The 23,780-nt window shown below is 45.4% G+C and overlaps 1 protein-coding gene across 4 annotated transcripts in view; it reads right to left on the bottom strand.

Annotated features, from left to right (window-relative positions):
* Positions 1 to 23,780, bottom strand: part of LOC140390115 (activin receptor type-1-like) — a 137,530-nt gene that overhangs the window by 100,377 nt on the left and 13,373 nt on the right. The window contains exons 2-3 of one of the 4 annotated variants that reach the window (XM_072475050.1): positions 17,914 to 18,022; positions 12,136 to 12,170 (exon numbers count right to left, since the gene is read on the bottom strand). The exons of 1 other annotated variant lie outside the window; for it this stretch is intronic. The gene's annotated coding sequence lies outside the window, so the exon portion shown is untranslated. The remainder of the gene's footprint in view (positions 1 to 12,135; positions 12,171 to 17,913; positions 18,023 to 23,780) is intronic. 2 more of the 4 variants (XM_072475064.1, XM_072475041.1) reach the window with 2 other exon arrangements.

The following is a 23,780-nucleotide window of genomic DNA, read 5'->3' as shown; positions in this document are numbered from 1 at the left end:
CAGAACTGCATCTTGAGCAGCCCAATGCACAGCTCAATGACAGCATGGGTGGCAACATGGGCCTCATTGTATTGGATCTCCACCTCGGTTGCAGGCCTTCACACCGGTATCACCAGCCATGACCTCAGCGGGTAGGCCTTGTCCTCCACCAACCAACCGTTCTTCCTGGGGTGGTCCACGAAGACACTGGGGATCTCCAGAGTGCCCCAGGATGTAGATGTCATGCATGCTCCCAGGGTAGCCTACACACATATGCATGATCCTGATACAGTGGTCTCATACCATCTGAACATCAGGGAGTGGAACCATTTCTGTTAATATAGGGCACTCCCCAATGCCCCGGTGCTCACAGGGCAACATCCCTGGCATCAATTAACCACTGGACCTGGGGCATCCCGGCGATGGTGGTGAATCCTGCAGCCCAGGAATCTTGGTGGGCCAGGCACATCTCAATGGTAATATAGTCTGATGCCTGGGCATACACAGCATCCGTCACCTCCCGGGTGCGCCTGTGGGCAGAAGATTGTGACACACCACACAGGTCCCCGTTCGAGGTCTGGAATAACCTAGCGATGTAAATGTTTAGGGCTACGGTGACCTTCACAATCACCGGAAGTGGGCTTCCTCCTCCTCCACGAGGTGCCTTGTCCATGAGGATGGGGCACAGGTGCTGCACTCTCTCTATGCTGAGCAGCCTATGCTGCGTGTCAGCTCATGGAATGACAAACGGCGTCTGTACACCTTGGGCCGTTGCTGGCCTTCCCTTCTATGTCCCTCCCCTGCTTGATGGGCGGCTGGCTATTCAGGGTGTGCAGCGGCCTTCTGAACATCGGATCCCACCTCCAGCTTTGCTGCCTCCTATGGCGTCCACCTGCCTTGGCTGCCACGAGCAATGCGAGGGCAGCCTCCACAGGATCAACACCAATAAACAGTTTTTTATCTGGAAGAAACTGGAGATACAGAGAGACCGACAATCAGTAGGGCTTCTATCCAGGGGCCCTCAAATCCCCCAAGCCTCCACCACCCGTACCATGATTGTCCTGCCAGAAGACTGCCATCCAGTGAGCCAGTTATGCTGGCAGGCCTTTGTCTGCACCTCACCCCCGGGCACATCAGGACCTCTTTACATTCGGGAGGCCATGTTCAGCTGTCCTGCACTCTTTCTTACACACCCTTTGGCTGCAAGAGAATCCTCAATGGTGAAGCTTTGCTCTTTAATGTTTGATTGTTGGCAGCTGCCTCTAAGGTGCTGATGCTCCTCGAGTGCAGGACACTGGTTCTGGCAACAACGTTTGCTGAACACGCAATGCACTAATGATCCCCGAGGCACTGGAGTCCAGGAGAGTGGAGTGCTCTCATAACTAAAAAGGCTCATTCCTCATTTGAAATAGCCCTCAGCTGTGAAGCTAAAGGCTGCTCACAATCAAATGGGGTGACATTGACTTTCAGGCGAGAAGCTGTAGGAGGGCTCCGCTCTTGATACCCAGAGCACTGGGGCTGCAGATCCAGTGCCCTTCAGCTGCATGCTTGTAAATAGAAATGGCTACTCACCTCCCGCTGGGGAGTTGGGTATTTCCTGGGAGGCCGTTGCACTCAACTTCAATCTCGTTAATGAGATTGAAATGAATGTACATTAATGATATTCATGCCATTTTGGGGGGAAATCCGTAGTTTGCCACCGGGAGCAGGCCAGGGGAATTGCAAAATGGTTCACGCATGGCACGAATCTCGATTTTGCCTTCTCCCGCTATTCACGCGGCAGCCCGGATTGCGCCCCAGATTTACGCCCAGAAACGTCACTGGCAGATGGTGGGGGTGGGGGAAGAGAGAAAAGGAGGTGATCTCAAACAAAGCTCGCTGGCACAAATAGTGTCTTTGACCACACAAGATTTAGCGGCCACTGCAGGATTTGCGCCCGTAGCTAACGGGGCCACTAGATCGCACCGTTCAACTCTGTGTCTCTCTTTCCACAGATGCTGCATCCGCTGCTGAATATTTCCAGCCTTTTCTACTATCATTATTAAAGATGAAGAACTGATTAGTATGGACCAAAAAAGACCAGGGTGCCAGTCAGTTTGAATTTAATTTCTTTTAGGCCATTCTCTGAAGAAAAATAAAGTTATTTTTGGACTAAAGAACAGGCTAGGAGAATATTACAGCTTCAATCTGATTTTTGTTTTTACCATAATGGTTACAGAAAGGAAAATTAATACAGTTTAACAGCTAGGCCAGAAGTAGGAAATATGTACGTGGGCAAATAACAGAGCAGCAGGAACTGAGCTTAAAGAGGGAAAGAGCAGATTTGGTTTGGAGGTAGACCAAGTAAACTGATTGAAATTCAACCATACCCTTAATTATGGTTAGTACCAGTGGTGTTTTTTCAGGGTTGATGGAATTTACATCAGTATTATTGTCAGCACAGAGTTCTAATGACAGGTGACAAACCTGAAACTTTCTTCACAGACCTGCTGGATATTTCCAGAATTTCAGTTTTTATATGCTGCATTATGATATGGTTCAAAAAGGTTTGGCCAATAGTGATACATCAGTATATAAAATTTGTACAACAATTTACAAAATCGAAGCATCACATTCATGGCCAGTGGCTTGTAACTTTTTTTGGAACAATGGACGAAATCAAACAGCTTAGTCTCCACTCGTCAATAAAAATCCCAATGCTTTTATATTCCACAAATTATTTAATGATCTGAAAATATTTTAATCCATAGAATAGAATCCCTGCAGTGAAGAGGGAAGTCATTCAGCCCATCGAGTCTTCACCTACCCTCCGAAAGAGCACCTCGGCCCACTCCCTGCCCTATCCCTGTAACTCCACCTAACCTGTACAGCTTTGGACACTTGAGGGGCAATTTAACATGGCCAATCCACCTAACCTGCACACCTTGGACTGTGGGAGGAACAGAAGCACCCAGAGGAAAACCCCGGTGGAATAAAGTCTGGGCCCCTGGAGCCGAGAGGCAGCAGTGCTAACCACTGTGCCACCCTTTAAATGTCGCCATGCACTGCACTGAAAAAGCCATCAGATAATTTTATCAGGGGCACCTGTTTCATAGTATCATAGAATTAACAGTGCAGAAGGAGGCCATTCGGCCCATCGAGTCTGCACCAGCCCTTGGAAAGAGCACCCCACCTAATCCTGCACCCCCACCCTATCCCCATAACCCAGTAACCCTACCCAACCCAACCTTTTTGGACATTAAGGGCAAATTAGCATGGCCAATCCACCTAACCTGCACATTTATGGACTGAGAGGAGAAACCAGGGCACCGGGAGGAAGCCCACGCAGACACGGGGAGAAAGTGCAAACTCCGCACAGACTGTGACCCAAGCCGGGAATCGAACCTGGGACCCTGGAGCTGTGAAGCAACTGTGGCAACCACTGTGCCACCATGCCCCCTCACAAACGATGAAAAATATGCACAATCTTTAAGAAAGCAAAATAATAATGATGCCACGTGTTGCATTGCAAGCAGATAATCGATTGCCACAATTATTTGAAAATGCAGGCATAGCCTGGTTCTTAATGTGCGATTGTGGAACAAAAGCATCTGTTAGTGATCTATGGCCATGGGGGCGGGGGGGCGGGGGGGGGGGGGTAAGGAGAAACAGAGAGTGGTGTAGTGGTATTGTCACTGAAGTAGTAATCCAGGAGCCCAGGCTAAAGGTGACATTTCAATTCAATTAATAAAATCTGAAACTGAAAGCTAGTCTCAGTAATGATAACCATGACAACCGTCATTAATTGTCATAAAAATCCATTTGGTTGCATAATGCTCTTTAGGGAAGGAAATCTGCCATCTTTAACTGGTCTGACCTACGTATGGCTCCTGGCAGTGTGGTTGACTCTGCCCTCTGAAATGAAGCCGCTCAGTTTTTAATAATAATCAATAATAGTTATTATTGTCACAAGTAGGCTTATATTAACACTGCAATGAAGTTACTATGAACATCCCCTAGTCACCATACTACGGCACCTGTTCGGGTACACAGAGGGAAAATTCAGAGGACAATTAGGGTTGGGCAACAAATGTCGGCCTCGTCAGCGACACGCGCCTGAAAGAATAAAGCAATGCAGACACTTCACAAGAGGTTGTGAGGAATAATGGGCAGGTAGCTGGAACTAGTATTATGATGGATTTTACCCCAGCAACATTTACAAAAGAAGCCTGCAACATGCTACTTTCATAGCTTGGATTTTTTTTTTCATGGCAGTGACAAATTTTAACTGTACGTTTGTCACCTTAGTAGCAGCCCATGGCAATTGCATTCGACTAAAAACGGATATCTGCCACAGATACTTTTGGTTCCCACAAGTGGTCAGCGGATTTTAAATTTTCAGGAGCTGACTTACACAACTCTATAAATTTTCACTCCTTTGTGATCGGGACTAGAAACTTCTACTTTTTGGATGTAGTAGCTACCTTCAAAAGAATGAAAAAGGAGTTTGCTTCATCTAGTTCCAATTTGGTTCAGATTGCAATCCTCACACCACAGTAAAACTTTTCTTTATTCTTTTGCAGAAATGCGGGCATCGCTGACTAGGCGGCATTCATTGCCCGTCGCTAACTGCCCTTAAGAAAAAGTGGTCAGCCACCTTCTTTAATCTTTACAGCCAATGTAGCATTGGTACATGCACAGTGCTGTCAGGAAGGGCATTCCAGGGTTTCGACCCAGCGACAGTGAACATAGAACGATACAGCGCAGTACAGGCCCTTCGGCCCACGATGTTGCACCGAAACAAAAGCCATCTAACCTACACTATGCCATTATCAGGCATTATATGCCATTAGTGAAGGAATGCAATATAGTTCCAAGTCAGGATAGTGCGTGGCTTGGAGCAGAACTTGCATGTGGTGGTATTCTCTTAAATCTGCTGCCCTTGTCCTTCTAGGTGGTAGAGGTAGAGGGTTTTGAATGTGCTGTCAAAGGAGCCTTGGTGAGTTGCTGCAGTGCATCTTGTAGATAGCATACACTGCTGACACATTGTCAGTGAATGTTGAAGGTGGTGGATGGGAGGCCAATCAAACACAATGCTGAGTGTTGTTGGAGCTGCATTCATCTAGACAATTGGGAAACATTCCATCACATATCTGACTTGTGCCTTGTAACTGTAGGACAGGCTTTGTGGAGTCAGGACATGATTTACTTGCTTCAAAATTCTCAGCCTATTGCCTGTTCAGTAGCCACAGTATTTACATGGTTGATCCGGTTCAGTTACTGGCCAATAGTAATCCCCAGGATGTTGATAGTGGGGTAATTCGTAGATGGTAATGTCATTGAATGTCACAAGGAGATGGTTAGATTTTCCTACAGGCACTTGCGTGACATGACTGTTACTGGCCAGTTTTCAGCTGATGCCTAAATATTGGCCAGGTTTTATTGCAAATAGACATGGACTGCTCAGCATCTGACGAGTCACACAGATGGTACTGAACACTGTGCAATCATCTGTAAGCATCCTCACTTCTGTCCTCATGATTGTGGTGGTGGAGAAGGAAGGTCAATGATGAATCAGGTGAAGATGGTTGGGCCTAGGACATTTTCCCTAAGGAACACCTGCAGCGATGTCCTTGGACAGAAATGATTGACTTCTAACAACCACATCCTTCTTCCTTTGTGCTAGGTATGACTCCAACCAACGGAGTGCTCCCCATTCCAATGATACCTTTGACTTCATTCATGTTAGGGTTCCATGGTACCACACTTGATCAAAGGTACAGTCACTGTCATCTCCCCTCTAGAGTTCAGCTCTTTTGCCCTTGTTGGGACCAAGGCTGTAATGAATTCAGGATTAGCCCTGGCAGAACCCAAAATGAACAGTGAGCAGGTTACTGCTGAGTGCTGTTTAATAACTCTGTTAACGACCTCTTCCATCACTTTGTTAATGATTAAAAGTAGACTGGTGGAACGGTAATTGTCGAGTTGAATTTATCAGGAACTTTGTGAATAGGGAATACCTGGAAGGTTTTCTACATTGCTGCATAGATGCCAATGTTGTAGCCTTACATGAACAGCATGGCTATGGACAAGGTGAGTTCTGGAGCACAAGTCTTCAGTAGTATTGCTGGATTATGGCCAGGGCCCATAGCCTTTACAGTATCCAGTGCCTTCAGCCATTTCTTGGGGATATTTATGGAGCTTCATCCCGTTAGTTGTTTACTTGTCCTTCACCATTCACAACAGAATTCGGAAGAACTGCAGAGCTTCAATCTGATCTGTTGGTTTTAAAACATGCTGCCTCCACGGTTTGATATGCAAGCAATCCTGTGTTGTATCTTCACCAGGTTGACACAAAGTTTTTAGGTATACTTGGTGCTGGTCCCAGCATGTCCTCCTGCACTCTTCATTGAACCAAGTTTGTTTGCCCAGCTTGATGGTAAAGGTAGAGTGAGGATTATGCTGGGCTACGAGGTTACGGATTACAGTTGTGTACAATTCTGCTTCTGATGGTCCACAGCATCTCACGGAAGCTCAGTTTGCTTGACCGGCATGTAATCTATCCCATTTAGCATGGTGGTAGGGGCACACAACATGGAAGGTCTCCTCAATGTGAAGATGGCCCATCATGTCCACAAGGACTGTGTGGTGTTCACGCCTACCAATAATGGCATTGAAAAATGTATCTGCAACAGTAGATTGGTGAGAATGAGGTCAAGTGGATTTATTCTTCTTTTTGGTTCCTCACCAATTGTCACAGGTCCAATCTAGCAGCTGTGTCCTTCAGGACTTGGCCAGCAGTGCTGCTACCAAGGCATTCTTGGGTGATGGATATTGAATTCCCCACCCAGATGGCATTCTGTGCTGTTGCCATCCTCAGTGCTTCTTCCAACATTGTACAACAATAGGTATTATCAGAGGCACTTGATTGCAAACAGTATTATCGTGGAAGACTGCAAAGTAACTTTACTAAAATAGGCTATCTGTCCCACAGCTCGAGACAGAACCACCGTCCTGCAGTCTCAACTTCCATAGCCATCTACTGCCAGTCTTTCTTCGATGCTTCTCACCATTAAAAAAAACTGTCAGAAAACCGACTTAAGTCTCCTTTGTAAAGGAGCAGAAAAACTGATGAATCGCTTATTGCTTAGACTCTAGGAGGAGCTACGTCTAATCAGCTTATTAACCATTTTGCATTTGGGTGCTTTTTATATTACCATCAGGAAAAAAAACCTTGCTTTCACTTGTCTTCCTAGCTTTGCGCAAGTGGAGGGGACACAGCCGGAGTGAGATGCATCCAGATAGGGAATTTGTAACTTGGTAATTTGGTGCAGTGAGGTAATCAGGAAAGGGAGAGAACCATAGAGCATCGGAGAACCTGGAAATGTAAGTGATTTTTATTTATTTTTATTACCTTTTCAAATTGTGTGAGGGGGGTAAACTGAAGTGACATCACAGTAAAGCTGTAACCTGATTGGCTGGTTGGGAAGCTACACTAAATTAAAAAAATTAAGCATTGTTATACTAATTAAACATAATTACTTTTAACTTAATTCTAATTTAGAGGGTTTCTAAGCCAGAGATCGGAGAGTACTCTATTTAGCTTTCACATTTATAGTAGAAATCTAGTGCTAGGAAACAGATAGTTAACAGTAACTTTTTTAAAAAACTTTTAAATTTAATTTACTAATTAATTGACGCAATGTCAATTAGAGGGGTGCAGTGCTCTGACTGTGAGATGTGGCAGCCCCGGGAGGCTTCCAGCGTCCCGGATGGCTTCATCTGCAGAAAGTGCAGCCAACTGGAGCTCCTCACAGACCGCATGGTTCAGTTGGAGCAGCAGTTGGATGCACTTAGGAGCTTGCAGGTGGCGGAAAGCGTCATATATAGCAGTTATATAAATGTAGTCACACCCAAGGTGCAGGCAGAGAAATGGGTGACCACCAGAAAGGGCAGGCAGTTAGTGCTGGAATCCCCAGTGGTTGTCCCCCTCTCGAACAGGTATACCGCTTTGGACACAGTTGGGGGGAATAGCCTATCAGGGGTAAACAGCAGCAGCCAGAGCAGTGGCACCACGGCTGGCTCTGATGTTCAGAAGGGAGGGTCAAAGCGCAGAAGTGCAATAGTCATAGGGGACTCGATGGTCAGGGGCACAGATAGGCGCTTCCGTGGACATGAAAGAGACTCCAGGATAGTATATTTCCTGCCTGGTGCCAGGGTCCAGGATGTCTCCGAACGGGTAGTGGGCATCCTGAAGGGGGAGGGCAAACAGGCAGAGGTCATTGTGCATGAGGTCCTGCAGCAGGAATTCAGGGAGCTAGGCAGAAAGTTAAAAGACAGGACCTCTAGGGTTGTAATCTCGGGATTACTCCGTGCCACGTGCCAGTGAGGCTAGAAATAGGAAGATAGAGCAGCTAAACACGTGGCTAAACAGCTGGCGTAGGAGGGAGGGTTTCCGTTATCTGAACCACTGGGAGCTCCTCCGGGGCAGGTGTGACCTGTATAAGAAGGACGGGTTGCATCTAAACTGGAGAGGCATAAATATCCTGGCCGCGAGGTTTGCTAGTGTCACACGGGAGGGTTTAAACTAGTATGGCAGGGGGGTTGGGCAACGGAGCAATAGGTCAGAAGGTGAAAGCATTGAGAGAGAACAAGGGGATAGGGCCAGTTTGGCTCTGAGGCAGAGCAGACAGGGAGATCTTGCTGGACACAGCGGGTCTGGTGGCCTGAAGTGCATATGTTTTAATGCAAGAAGTATTACGGGTAAGGCAGATGAACTTAGAACTTGGATTAGTACTTGGAACTATGATGTTGTTGCCATTACAGAGACCTGGTTGAGGGAAGGACAGGATTGGCAGCTAAATGTTCCAGGATTTAGATGTTTCAGGTGGGATAAAGGGGGTTGTAAAAGGGGTGGCGGAGTTGCACTACTGGTTAGGGAGGATATCACAGCTGTACTACGGGAAGACGCCTCAGAGGGCAGTGAGGCTATATGGGTAGAGATCAGGAATAAGAAGGGTGCAGTCACAATGTTGGGGGTTTACTACAGGCCTCCCAACAGCCAGCGGGAGATAGAGGAGCAGATAGGTAGACAGATTTTGGAAAAGAGTAAAAACAACAGGGTTGTTGTGATGGGAGACTTCAACTTCCCCAATATTGACTGGGACTCACTTAGGGCTAGGGGCTTAGACGGGGCAGAGTTTGTAAGGAGCATCCAGGAGGGCTTCTTAAAACAATATGTAGACAGTCCAACTATGGAAGGGGCTGTCCTGGACCTGGTATTGGGGAATGAGCCCGGACAGGTGGTAGAAGTTTCAGTAGGGGAGCATTTTGGGAACAGTGACCACAATTCAGTAAGTTTTAAAGTGCTGGTGGACAAGGATAAGAGTGGTCCTAGGATGAATGTGCTAAATTGGGGGAAGGCTAATTATAACAATATTAGGCGGGAACTGAAGAACCTAGATTGGGGGCGGATGTTTGAGGGTAAATCAACATCTGACATGTGGGAGGCTTTCAAATGTCAGTTGAAAGGAATTCAGGACCGGCATGTTCCTGTGAGGAAGAAGGATAAATACGGCAAATTTCGGGAACCTTGGATAACGAGAGATATTGTAGGCCTCGTCAAAAAGAAAAAGGAGGCATTTGTCAGGGCTGGAAGGCTGGGAACAGACGAAGCCTGTGTGGAATAGAAGGAAAATAGGAAGGAACTTAAGCAAGGAGTCAGGAGGGCTAGAAGGGGTCACGAAAAGTCATTGGCAAATAGGGTTAAGGAAAATCCCAAGGCTTTTTACACGTACAAAAAAAGCAAGAGGGTAGCCAGGGGAAGGGTTGGCCCACTGAAGGATAGGCAAGGGAATCTGTGTGTGGAGCCAGAGGAAATGGGAGAGGTACTAAATGAATATTTTGCATCAGTATTCACCAAAGAGAAGGAATTGGTGGATATGGAGTCTGGAGAAGGGCGTGTAGATAGCCTGGGTCACATTGAGATCCAAAAAGACGAGGTGTCGGGCGTCTTGAAAAATATTACGGTAGATAAATCCCCAGTACCTGATGGGATCTACCCCAGAATACTGAAGGAGGCTGGAGAGGAAATCACTGAGGCCTTGACAGAAATCTTTGGATCCTCACTGTCTTTAGGTGATGTCCCGGAGGACTGGAGAATAGCCAATGTTGTTCCTTTGTTTAAGAAGGGTAGCAAGGATAATCCAGGGAACTACAGGCCGGTAAGCCTTACGTCAGTGGTAGGGAAATTACTGGAGAGAATTCTTCGAGACAGGATCTACTCCCATTTGGAAGCAAATGGACGTATTAGTGAGAGGCAGCATGGTTTTGTGAAGGGGAGGTCATGTCTCACTAACTTGATTGAGTTTTTCGAAGAGGTCACAAAGATGATTGAATTGATGCAGGTAGGGCAGTGGATGTTGTCTATATGGACTTCAGTAAGGCCTTTGACAAGGTCCCTCATGGTAGACTGGTGCAGAAGGTGAAGTCATATGGGATCAGAGGTGAGCTGGCAAGGTGGATACAGAACTGGCTAGGTCATAGAAGGCAGAGAGTAGCAATGGAAGGGTGCTTTTCTAATTGGAGGGCTGTGACTAGTGGTGTTCCGCAGGTATCAGTGCTGGGACCTTTGCTGTTCGTAGTATATATAAATGATTTGGAGGAAAATGTAACTGGTCTGATTAGTAAGTTTGCAGGTGACACCAAGGTTGGTGGAATTGCAGATAGCGATGAGGACTGTCAGAGGATGCAGCAGGATTTAGACGATTTGGAGACTTGGGCGGAGAAATGGCAGATGGAGTTTAATCCGGACAAATGTGAGGTAATGCATTTTGGCAGTTCGAATGCAGGTAGGGAATATACAGTGAATGGTAGAACCCGCAAGAGTATTGACAGTCACAGAGATCTAGGTGTACAGGTCCACAGGTCACTGAAAGGGGCAACACAGATGGAGAAGGTAGTCAAGAAGGCATACGGCATGCTTGCCTTCATTGGCCAGGGCATTGAGTATAAGAATTGGTAAGTCATGTTGCAGCTGTATAGAACCTTAGTTAGGCCACACTTGGAGTATAGTGTTCAATTCTGGTTGCAACCCAACCAGAAGGATGTGGAAGCTTTAGAGAGGGTGCAGAAGAGATTTACCAGGATGTTGCCTGGTATGGAGGACATTAGCTATGAGGAGCGGTTGAATAAATTTGGTTTGTTCTCACTGGAACGACGGAGGTTGAGGGGCGACCTGATAGAGGTCTACAAAATTATAAGGGGCATAGACAGAGTGGATAGTCAGAGGCTTTTCCCCAGGGTAGAGGGGTCAATTACTAGGGGGCATAGGTTTAAGTTGCGAGGGGAAAGGTTTAGAGGAGATGTCCGAGGCAAGTTTTTTTTTTTTTTTTTTTACACAGAGGGTAGTGGGTGCCTGGAACTCGTTGCCGGAGGAGGTGGTGGAAGCAGGGACGATAGTGACATTTAAGGGGCATCTTGACAAATACATGAATAGGATGGGAATAGAGGGATACCGACCCAGGAAGTGTAGAAGATTGTAGTTTAGTCGGGCAGCATGGTCGGCGCGGGCTTGGAGGGCCGATGGGCCTATTCCTGTGCTGTACTTTTCTTTGTTCTTTGTTCTTAAACAACCATTTTCCTTTCAACAAACTGCACGTCACACCAGACCGCTCCGTGAATGATACTACACATCACCATTACACCCAACATGCATTTTAACATAACGAAAGGTCATCAGCTAATTGTAGTCTTCCATCATGAAGAAACCAGTTCAAAATACAATGCAGAAAATACCAGCAACGGCACTCTTGAGCCAAGGTTGCAGTTTTTCCCCTTCCAAAGAATCTCCTCTCAACTTCCTAAATGTCAGCAACTATTCCTACACTGAACTGAACACATGCAAAATGTTACTCGGTCAAAGCTTTTAAAAGCAGCTCTTAAGTCGCCCATCTCTTTTGTTGATGTCAATTTGTAACTCAGAATGAATCACACGCAACAAACACACCACATTCCTGTGAAGAGCACAAGCTGACCCCAGTCTCCTTTTTTAAAAACCAATACTTTGGAGACTTTTGTAAGCATGTAGAGCTATAATCAACAACAAAAAAGTAAATTGAATCTATTGCCATATACAAGACAGACAGGGTATTAACTAAGTCAAATCCACTAACTTACCTAGGTTTCAAGTTTTGGATCACTTCAATTCCAAGCTGCAAGAAAAAGGAGGAAGATGTGGGTTTACTTCTCACCACAGTTTATGTTTATAAACTTATGTTTACTTATAACACTTGAAACTGTCTATTAAATTCCGAGCTTCGACGAGTCAGCCAGACTCGAAACATTAGCTCTCTTCTCTCTCCACAGATGCTGTCAGACCTGCTGAGATTGTCCAGTATTTTCTGTTTCTGTATTAAATCCCCAAAGGATTGGAAAACAACTAACTTTGGGCAGCAAACAATGTACAACCTCGATTGATAAAGGAACAGTTTTGTAAATGCAATGTATTTTGAGGCATTATTGTTTAAATCAGAAATAGTTTCTAATGGTTACTTTGACAGCACAGAAGACAATTATAGAAAATCTCCCCATAATTTTCCCTCACCTAAAATACACGAACGTGAGATATCAGGCCCATTTTATTCTGGAGTTCACATCCAACCTACTATAAGCTCAAGACCAGTGATCCTCTGAAGTATTCATATTCAAAAAATCAACTTGCACTTTAAAGATGCTACAGCAAATGTGAACAAAAAATTGCATTTATACGCTACTTCAATACAAATCTCATAGCGTTCCAATGCAATTTAGAATGAATACATTACAAATGCTGCTCTTAATTTTACACACAACAAAATCCTGCAAACAGCAAATGAGATCAAGAGCCGAATTAGTTCTGGAGCCATGTAGGTTTCCACAATGAGGTATTTTATTTGGAGGACGTTAGTAGAGTTAAAGGAAAAGTTACTCAATGCAAGAACAATTTCAACCAGGCAGAATGGGCAGTGGTGCATGAGAACTGGTTGAACTGCTCTCCAAGGAGCAACAAACACGCACGGCATTCAGATGAAAGATGGAAGTCCACAGCGGTTGTTCTCAAACATTCATGGTATACGAGCAGACTATTTTGCAGTCCTTTGAATTTGCAGTACGTAACTATCTAAAAGAAACCCCCTTTGGAACAGAAAAAACTCACCTGGCCCCCATTACCAACGTTGGTAACAGCACATCTACCCATGACCTACCTGATACTCTTCACACTCCTTTATATGCACTCCCCTCCATGGTGCAACTGCCAGTCCGCTCTGCACCACATGGCAACCACACTCCACTCCCACCTCCAACTAAGCCTACCTCCAGCCCCTACTCATTTGCGAAGTTCCCGACTGCTGTGCACACTCCCTGGAAAGTCTCTATGTGACCCCAGTTTGAGAAACACTGGCGCCAAGGGACTGAACATCCATAATGAAAAGGATCTGACAAGCTAATCCTGCTGCTCACCTTCTCTGGCATTTTCTGATTTTACACAAAAACTCCCTCGGCTCCTCAAAACAGTGATTTAAAACCTTTTATTTTGACTTGATCAGACAAATGTTACTTTGTTTTAGCACTCTACCCAAAAGGCAATGCAGCAGCACTAAATGAAAGTGGCGACCTAGATTTTATGTTCAAGTTCATCGTGGTCTTGAACCTACAATCTTGAGATTTGGAAGCAAGAATAGTACGAAGACACGCTGACATTATTTCTTGATGATTTCATTCAGTCAAACAGAAATTTTGGCTGCAAATGTTTAGAACATTGTATGATAATGGAACAAAATTATTGTAAAATTCATCCAACTACAATGGCCATCTTTTTGACAGAATATTTTCAACTGCCATATTCTACATCTAGCAACTTGCCCTGCAAAGCTTTGTAAACTATAATGTTATTTAGTTACCATAGTTACTGTACTATTCCATTCCTGGTGGCAACTATTAGTTCCATTAACCCTCCCCTGTGCTTCTCCCCCATTGCAAACACAATGCTGAACAGAAACCAAGAAACCAATAAACATCACCTTGGCTGATTCACTAAAATGAACAGGCACTTCAATCAGAGCTACTCTTCGATCAGACCCAGGAACACAATAGCAAACAACTGCTCTCCGAAATGGCCTTGTAGGCCACTCAGTTAACTCAGTTAAGGGCAATTAGGGATGGGCAACAAGTGCTGGCCCAGACAGCAACATGCATGAAAGAATTTAAAAGCCTTGAGTCTAGTTTCATTTGGCCATAAGTGGTCCTTGAACCGAGTGCTTACAAGGACATTGCTATGTGTCTGGAGACACATGTAGGCCAGACCAGGTAAGGGTGGCACATTTAAGAACACTAGTGAACCAGATGGGTTTTTAAGCAACGAATCAATGATAAGCCTTATAGTTACCATTATTGAGACTGGCTGTCAATTCCAGATTTATTAACTGAATTTAAATTTCACCAGCTGCCGTGGTAGGATTTGAACTTGTCGCCAGAGTATTAGGCTGGGTCCCTGGATGACAAGTCTAGTGATGTGACCACTACGCCACTGCCCACCACGGGTTTGCTAAGTTTGAGTCAAGTTAAGGATTTCCAAACAAAACAAAATATTGCAAGGAATGTTGATTGAATTAAACAAAGAATAATACAACACAGAGGAGGTCTTAGAGCCCATATGCTGGTTTTATAATCAAAATGAAACAAGTACATCAAAATGGTAAAAGACTGCCAGAAATAACATTGAAGAGATTTAGCTATTAAACCATGATTTCCCTCCAGAACATTGAAAATCAGATTTTCCAGTGGTGAAAATCAGATTTAAGTGGTGAAAGACGAAGTAAGAATGATTTATACTCATTGTGGACACAAGTTCTCAAAGCTAAGTCCACAAAGTCAACTTTCTGTATTTTGATTTTCTAACACATTTATATTCATTATTTTTAAAAGGGTTTCAGCCTTGACAGCAAAGTTTCCCTTGCAGACTTAGTGAAGTTAAATGGAGTTTCTTCAAGGACAACGAAGAAAACAAACAAATCAATCTTTGCAGGGCGTACCCATACAGATAAGAATGAAAATCACCGATAAAACATCATTAACTGTCCTGTCTGGAAAAAAAAAGTAATAGAACACCAAGGAGAACACATGAATCAGATAGAATGTACACAACAGTGTTTCAGATTTAGGAAGAGGGAGTTCTTTAATAGAAATTTATTTTGGTCTGGAAAAGAATTTGGGGAGTACTGGAAAGTAGTTCACAATGTATGCTACAGACAGAGCTGATTCACCATTCTGAGAATGACAAACCCACAAGATTGTCACAACGATAAGAAATGTTTGAGTTTGGGGTATTTGATTAAAGACATTCAGCGTGGCAAAAAAAATAGGGTGTGCCCGTTTCAAAATCTGCTGGATTCTTTCTTACCTGTAAGCAGCCTTGTTAAATTGCAAAAGGCAGCAGTAATGGGTGATTAACCACCAACCTTTTAATACCGCCAGGTTTGTAACATTTTACAAAAAAATGTTTTACCCATTGTCACTGAAGGTTGCCAGTACTGGCAAATGAGTTATACGAAAAATGGGATTGGAACCAGTCAGAACCAGAAATGTCTCCCATTGCTTATTGAACACAAACATTTGAAGACGGTTTTGTGTTTGAGAGGCAAAGTTTATTTAATCCAGGCACTGGTCAGATGTAGTGCAGTACGGAAATTCACCCCAGTCAGCTTTCAACACAAGGCATGACATTTCGGAGTGTGGTAGCGAGGCGGGAATTGCCACAAGCTCCCCGGTACTCGGTCCAGCGAGGCCAGCAACACAATTCAACACTAATCGGTCCACTTAACGAGGACGGACGGGCTTCTCGCCCCAAATGAAGGCTCACCAGGTGATTTGCCGGGTCCGCGCTCGCCAGCCCCTGCTAACAGTAGCTCAGCCAATCCCAGCCAGCTCGCAACAATGGCACCGAGGAGACCGGCCCCAAGATTCGGGGATGCTGACCTGGGGAGGTTCCTGGATGCAGTGGAGACCAGGAGGAATGTCCTGTTCCCCCGAGGGTCCCAGACGGTGAGCCACAAGGCAGACAGTGCTGCCTGGGATGACGTGGCCGCAGCTGTCAACTCAGGGAGTGTGACCAGGAGGACTGGCCAGCAGTGCAGGAAGGTCAACAACCTACACCGGGCAGCACGAGTGAGTAGACACCAATGCCTCCCGCCCCCCCCCCCCCCCCACCTCTCGAGGGAGCACCCACCCTAACTCCACATGCGACCCCCCAGCCCTCCCTCCACCCCTCAAATCCCCCAACCCCGCTTTCACACCCACTCTCCACCACTGTGAACCATGCGTGTGGCTAACAATGCCCTCTCTGTGTCTCCTCAGGAAAAACTCTTCCATAATCGTCAGGAAAGAGCCCAGAGTGGCAGAGGGGTACCAGACATAAGAATCCTCACCCCCTTCAAGGAGCGGGTCCTGGAGGTGTCCGAGGACAGGGCGATCACTCACGCGGAGGCTGGCGGACACCGCAGAGGTGAGGAACCACCGGGCTCCACTGGGGGACCTGTCAAATGTGAGTAGTGATCGATTTACTGACCCATTCCTCCCACTGACCACATCTCCATTCTCCCACAGGTCCTCCAGCCAACGGAGCCGGCCCATCCCGGGCGACACCCTCTCCTGACTCCGAGGAGAACATTTCAGTGGAGAGCTCAAGGATGCAACATGGTCGCGGCACAGCTGTTATCCGCACCGCTCACCAGCGCTGATACACACACCTCGGTGGGACATGTTAGTGGACAGGCATCGGGTGCACAATCTGGTGAGCACCTCACCGCTGATGATGCACATCAGAAGGAGGTAGGAACCCCCAGGCGAGACAGCAGTCGGAGGGCTGATGGGTCCCAGGACCCAGCTGGATCCTAGTCTGATGCTGAGACTGTGGCACAGAGTTACCCGGAGCTGATAGGGACCAACCTGGGGGTTCAAGGGAGTCCTCAGTGTTACTCCAGCACATCCATAGCCGATTGGAAGAGTCCCATAGGCTAGGGGTGCAGGAGATGGCGCGGGCAATGCGTGGCACCGAGGCCAACACCGCTAGGATGGCGACCAGGAGAGCCTGGTGCACGACATCGGCAGCATGAGTGACGGTGTCCAAGGCGTCGCGCAGTTGGTGACAGCCATGGCTGAAGATCTCATTGGAATGCCTGACTCGCGGGGGGGTCTCACCCAGCACCAGGCCGAACTTGATGAGCTTCTGCGGTACCATGGGGAACCACCAGGGCTGGCAAAGCCAGATGATGCAGGGGCAGCCAGGGCTCAAACCAGCTGCCCCTCAATCCCAAGGTGAAGCCCAGGGCCCTATGGGCACCGATTGGGAGAAGGTGGCGCTGGGTGCCAAGCCAGGCCGTCTCATGGAGTGGTGACAGTGGGCATCAGCTCCCCCGAGTTCCACCCCTCTGATGAGGCCATGTCTCGCAGTCAGCACACGAGACAGGGCAGCACTGCTGTGCATTTGCCTCAGAGCCCCCAGAGGATGCCCGCCAGGGCATCGAGGGCCATGGGACAAGGCGAGCTGACTGCGTCCACCATTGATATGCATCCTGGGGAATCATCAGGACATAGTGATAGAGCTAGGAGGGCCAAGCACGTTGAGGACCACTGAGGGCACCAGGGGAAGTGGCACTATCCAGAGTGGCGTTTGTACAGCACATAAATACCTTTTCATGAAACCAATATGATGCCTGTGTCACTACCTTTTGAAATGCGTGCTGACCCCCAGTTCCTTTTCCCATCTCTCCAGCGCACCCCCTTCCCACTCTCCATGGGGCCTACCCTTGCGGAGGGTCCCCCAAACCCAGCTGAGGGTCCCTCAGCCCCCACCGGGCACTGGGATGGCAAGCTCAGCACCCCCGGGCTCTTTGCCTGTGACCAAAGATGGCTACTCACCTCCCCGGCTCCCCACAGACGCCCTTCCACCAGGTTCACGTTTTTCAAAAGGAGTACGTATCGGCGCCAGTGTGACCACTTGCTGGGGAGGCCGCTGAATGACGGGAGGCTGTTGGATAAACGGTAGCTCTAGTTAATTGTATGGAAATGGGGCTTACGTGGTGATGATTGGTTTCTCGCCACGCTACGGCGAGATTCCAAATTCAACTATGGGAGCCGGTCGGTTGCATCGCAAACTGTTTGGCACCTGGTGCGGATCTCGTTTTTGGTCTATCTCGTTATTCACCGGCCTAGTTACGCTTGAACAAGAGCGTAACAAAGCCGGAGAATCGCGCCCTAGGAATCATTCTAAGGGTTCTCTTTTGTATATTTTCCAAAATCTCAATATCACCATTCATATAAAACAAAAACAAGCATCGTAAAGCTGGATGCAGTATTCTAAGTGAGGCATGACCAAGGTATCCTTCAGGGACACAATGGCATGTTTCTTTTTTTTAAAATAAATATAGACCTCCGAATACAATCCAAAGCCCTATTTATTATTCAAAATCATTGCATTAGAAATCAAAGATCAGCTGTTACACAAATCAAATTAACTTTTCCCTCTTGCTGGTTTCGTCACCACCTCTCGCAGGCCCATTCTAGCAGATGTGTCTGGAAGGACCTGGCCAGCTCGGTCTACAGCGGTGCTACCGAACCACTCTTGGTGACAACACCACTAACCCTCCACCTCCCCATAGGTACTTACATTCATTTCGAAGGTTAAATAATGCCCACTTGGGGAAAGCATTGGAAAACAGCTATGCTGAAATATAGCCTTTCCACAAATTATATAAAAAGTTATGCCAATCTTTTTTTTAAAATATAAACTAATTATGTTTTCCATTTAAGGGGCAACGAAGCGTCGCCAATCCACCTACCCTGCACGTCTTTTTGGGTTGAATACGGCGAGAATGTGTAAACTTCACATGGGCAGTGACCCGGGGCCAGGATCGAACCTGGGTCCTCAGCGCCGTGAGGCAGCAGTGCTAACCACTGTGCTGCCCCATGCCAATCTTTTTAATGCTTTTGTTCTGCTGCAACTGGAGATGAGAACACTGAACATTGAACCGAAAGGGGCCTCGCCAACCTGACGGAGAAGAGGCTGGGAACAATTCCATAAGAGGCCCGACAGGCCACCATTCGGTCATCCCTGTGATTGAGGTGCCTGTCAGAAGTCCCATCCACCAAGGACTGCCAGCCAATCCCCACCAGCTCATGTCGGCAGCTGGTAGCAATGCATATACCAGAGTCCCATGGGACCTCAGACCAAAAGGCGAGTGAAAGCAGGATGGTGATTGCGGGGTGGGAGTCAGAGGCAAGATCTTGAAGGTGGCTTTCAGGAGTCACACCCCAAACCTGTTCAGCCCCCCTCCCCGTCCCCCTTAAAGATGCAACAGCACTAAGAACAATCTTCTCCAAACCCCCATGTTCACATATTTCAAACAGGGAGAAACCAACAACTGGAATGGAGTAATTTGGACTTTGTTAGACAGGTTGGGGCGGCAACCTGTCTAACAGTGGTACACTGCTGCCTAACAGCGCCAGGGACCCAAGTTTGATTCTGGACTTGGGTGACTGTGTGTGGAGTTTGCACATTTTCCCCCTGTCTGCATGGGTTTCCTCCAGGTGCTCTGGTTTCCTCCCATGATCCAAAGATGTGCAGGTTAGGTTATGGAGATAGGACAGGGTGGATGGGGTGTGGACCTGGGTAGGGTGCTCTTTCGAGAGTCAGTGCAGACTCAATGGGCCGAATGGCCTCCCCCTGCACTATAGGAAAACTATGATTACTGGACCCTGCAACAAAAAAAATTGAATCAAGGGTTCCATAGTTTGAGCACCCTTGCTCTACCCAGACACTCAAAAAGAATATGAGCAAGCATTCAAAAATGTTATTAACCTGATTAATCCTACTCATTCCACAAAAACAATGCCAGCAGCAGATCCATCCAATCTGCTTAATTTCCTGTGGAAAGGTTTGGCAGAATTTCCCCTTATCGAAAGTAAATTAAATAAGTCCCTTTGAACCAGTCTACTCTTGATAACTCAAAGTCAATTAAATTACTGAATAATTTTTATTAAGATAAAATTATTGAACAATTAATAGTAGACTTTACACATCTAATCTAGTTTACACAATAAACAATCCAGTAGCTCTGGAACAATCATGTTCCACGCTATCATGAAACCACTTCTATTGTATTCGTCATTGTAATCCTTACCGTGTTCCAAATAGTTTTAATGGTCAGCATTAACTACTTCAGGGAAATTAAATTTTTATTTATCTCAATGGCTTTTACCAATGTTAATTCTGTATAGACATCAAGTTCAACAGTCCAAATATCATTCAATTGGATTATAATTTCCTCAATTTAAATTTGGATTATGTTGCCTCTAACTCTTCTCTGGTGTGAACAAGCATCATAATTATCTTGATCATTTAACACCATTTGCAATATTTTAATTACTAGAAAATGTTGCAACTTGAAAAGTCTGCTTTATGAAACAAATAATATTTTACGGCAACATCATGTCCAGTAGAAACAGTAAACATGTGATAAATCGACTTCGCTATAAATGGTGTTACAAGTACTGCATCAGATGCTCATAGAAAGGAGGAGCACTTTCAGGTCAAGATATCGTACCAACCAAAATTTGATTTTGCAAAAAAGTGGAAAGTATAGACACATTACCACAACTACCTTCTTATCACCGCTCACAGGCGGGAAACCAGTGCTCCTTATTTAATGGGTTCCAGGACACGAGACATTTTATGATGGTTAAATACTCAAGAATAATTTAACAAGTGGGGTCAGAGTAAAGGAGAAAGCAATAAAGTCTAAATCGAGGTTATTGTGCATGTATGTGAATGCATAGTGTGGTTAAAAAGATTGGTAAATTTTGCCAGATTGCCATACAGAAATATGATGAAGGGGCTATAAAAGAGACCTGCCGTTAAATGTTCTTGGATGCACAGTTTTCAGGAGCGATCGGAAGGGAAGGAAAAGGGGGAGGGGTGGCAGAGAGCATTGCAATGTTGGAGAAAAAGGATGTCTCAATGGGATCAAGGAAAGAATCAATTTGACTGGAGCATGGATTCAAAGTAAGGTGCACTTACATTCCTTGGTGTAGTCTATAGGCCACCCACTGATGGGGAGAATGTAAACGAACATATTTGCAACAGAAACCGATGGAGAAGTGCAAGAATTACAGTAGTTATAATGAGGGACATTAATTATCCAAAATATAGACTAAATAATGGTAGCGTAAAGGGCAGAGAAGAGCGAGAGTTCCAAAGTGTGTTCAGGAACATTTTCTAATGAGAAAAGAGCTGTTTCTAGACCTGTTTCTTGGGAATGAAGTGGGCAAAGTGTCAGGAGGAGAACATCTAGAGGACAATGATTATTATATCATAAGGCCAAAGGAAAAGGCCAAAGAACAACCCAGGACAAGAATAATTAACAGAGGGAAAGCCAACTTCAATGGGGTAAGAATGGATATGGGAGAGCGGCATGGTGGCGCAGTGGTTAGCACTGCTGCCTCACAGCGCTGAGGACCCGGGTTCGAGCCCGGCCCACTGTCTGTGTGGAGTTTGCACATTCTCCCCATGTTTACGTGGGTCTCACCCCCACAACCCAAAGATGTGCATGGTAGGTGAATTGGCCATGCTAAATTGCCCCTTAATTGGGGGAAGAGAGAGAATTGGGCACTTTAAATTCATAAAAGTAAAAAAAAAAGAACGGATATGGGATGAACAAAGGTTGACATGAAAACATGGCACAGTCTTGGTATATTCCCTCAAAAGGGAAAGGTAGGGCAAACAAATCCAGACATGAAAAACCAATAGAGATTTAGGAGGAGGGAGAAACGTATGCTGAACTTGTACAAGGCACTAACTAGTTCAGCCTCAGCAGGAGTACTGCATCCACATCTGGAATCAAGATCGAGAGGGCACATATTTAAATATTTTTTGCAATTGGCAAAAAAAAGCAATGAGAAAAAGAACCTCTTTCAAACAGCAAGTTTGGAAAGGTTTAAGGTTTGAAAAACATGGCCCGAGAGTTTGGTGGAGGCAGGTTCAATTGAAGTACTCAAATAAAAGGGAATGTTTGTTATCTGATAAAGAAGAATATGCAGGACTACGAGGAGCGGGAGAATGGCAGTGGGTGAATGGCTCAGAGACCTAGTATAAGCACAATGGGCCGAATGGTGTGTCTCTGCACTATTCTGATATTTCTGTGATTGTTTTCAATGTTTCCTTCCAGAAAGACAATTCCACCTCATCTATATTAACAATTTTACCGAAATAGAAATTTGCAGAAACATTTGTCATGTTTCTGTAATCAGCTGTTGGAAAAGCAGTTAAATAGCCAGGTGTATTGAACATGTAATCTATTGTGGACGTGAACTGAAGCTGATCTACATTGTCACCAGAACTATGTTTTGAACAAATCAAATGAAACATTCCAAAACTACAATGTCTTCCAAGACCAACTCAAGCCAAAATGATTTCAACAAACAAAAGAGAAAAGTTGTAGTGCCAAACAGACAGCACAATTTGATTCAAAGACCTTAATCATGTCTCAAAGGAAGGGGAATAGCAATTGTCTGAAAAAATATTTGAAATTACCATGGCATAGATCAAAACTTTCAAACAGCATTAAATGTTAAGATCTCTCCTTCGTCAGTTCATCCAATACAGAGGAATATTTTGTTGCATTAATTTTAAAGATAAGTATCCAAGAAGCTTGAATGATTATCATTGAATGTTTCAAAATGAATACAGTTATCAAAGACGGATACTAAACGGCAGAGATTGGAATCATCTTGTGATTGCCCCGTTGAAACTACCACAATCTAAAACAGTTCAAGCGCTTGACCAACAAGCCTTCTGTAATTTTAGCACTTCTCAAAGTTCAGAGGTATGGTCATATGTTGACAATAAGCTAGAATTAAAATACATTTGCTCTGCCAGATCTGTAGTGGAGTTTAACATCAGGCAATGGAATCAAAGATACTTTAAGCAAATTCAAGTCTGTGCCATACTTTGAAAGAGATGCCCAATTTAATCCCACATCCCTGCTTTTTCTCAATAATTTTGTAGTTAGTCCTTTTCAAGAACACATCCAATTACCTTTTGAAAGGTCCAATGGTATCTGATTGCACCACCCTTACAGATAGTGCATCAACCCTTACAACCCCATTTCTCTTTAGTTATTTGCATTTTGCCTGGCATCTCCTTCCAACCATGCCCCTTGAGCTTGTTCCATCATTCACCGGGATCATGGTTGGTAATTTCATGGTTGTTGGTAATTTCATGATTGTACTTTGTGGAGGCCAGTCATTTCTACTCCAGACTTCACTGTAGGAGGTCACAGGGTAATGCCCTAAACCCAACCATTTCCAACTACTTCACATAAACATAGAAATTAGAAGCAGGAGGAGGCCATTTGGCCCTTCAAGCCTGCTCCGTCCTTCATTATGATCATGATTGATCATAAGGTTCAATACCCTGCTCCTCCTGCCTGCCCCACCATATCCCTTGATCCCTTTAGCCCCAAGAGCTATATCTAATTCCTCCTTGAAATTGCACAATATTTTGTCCTCAACTACTTTGTGGTAGTGAATTCCACAGATTCACCACTCTGGGTAAAAAAATCTCTCATTTTCAAAGAACTTTCTTCTATCAAAATGGTCAGATGTGTGCTGCGTCGAGGACCCGTGTGGAGTTTGCACATTCTTCCCATGTCTGCATGGGCCTCATCCCCACAAACCAAAGATGTGCAAGGTAGATGGATTGGCAATGCTAAATTTGTCCCTTGATTGGG

Source organism: Scyliorhinus torazame, chromosome 2, assembly GCF_047496885.1.
Source record: "Scyliorhinus torazame isolate Kashiwa2021f chromosome 2, sScyTor2.1, whole genome shotgun sequence".
Lineage (NCBI taxonomy): Eukaryota > Metazoa > Chordata > Chondrichthyes > Carcharhiniformes > Scyliorhinidae > Scyliorhinus > Scyliorhinus torazame.
Note: the sequence above shows the minus strand (reverse complement) of the source record. Positions and strands in the feature narration are given on the sequence as shown.